The following is a 437-nucleotide window of genomic DNA, read 5'->3' as shown; positions in this document are numbered from 1 at the left end:
AGGGTGCATGCTTCTTTGGCAGTCAGTTCGTTTCCCGTTATACCTGCATGAATGGGAATCCACAGGAAATTTACTTTTTTATGTAATTTTTTGATTAAAGTTATGATGGAAAAAACAATGGGGTTCTGCGAAATTTGAAAATTTTGAATAGCCTTGAAGCTCCAGTAAGAATCACTGTGGAGGAGCCATTTACTTCATGTGCTAGCGTTAATGACAAATAGATTGCATATAACTCGGAGGAAATGGGCCCTGTCACATCCATATGTTAAATTGGAAATTAATTTTAGAACATTACATGTTTTCGATAACATCTCTTGGACCAGAGATTATTTGTTTGTTTTTGTTTAGTGGCGCCAAACTTCTTTGGTCATCAACGCTATTTATATTTTATTTAATTTTGCCTGTATTCGTTTAATTTTATTTATTTTTAATTTTAT

The sequence above is a fragment of the Halyomorpha halys genome, unplaced genomic scaffold (assembly GCF_000696795.3).
Source record: "Halyomorpha halys isolate HHAL.00 unplaced genomic scaffold, Hhal_1.1 Scaffold971.1, whole genome shotgun sequence".
In the NCBI taxonomy this organism is placed as follows: Eukaryota; Metazoa; Arthropoda; class Insecta; order Hemiptera; family Pentatomidae; genus Halyomorpha; species Halyomorpha halys.
Note: the sequence above shows the minus strand (reverse complement) of the source record.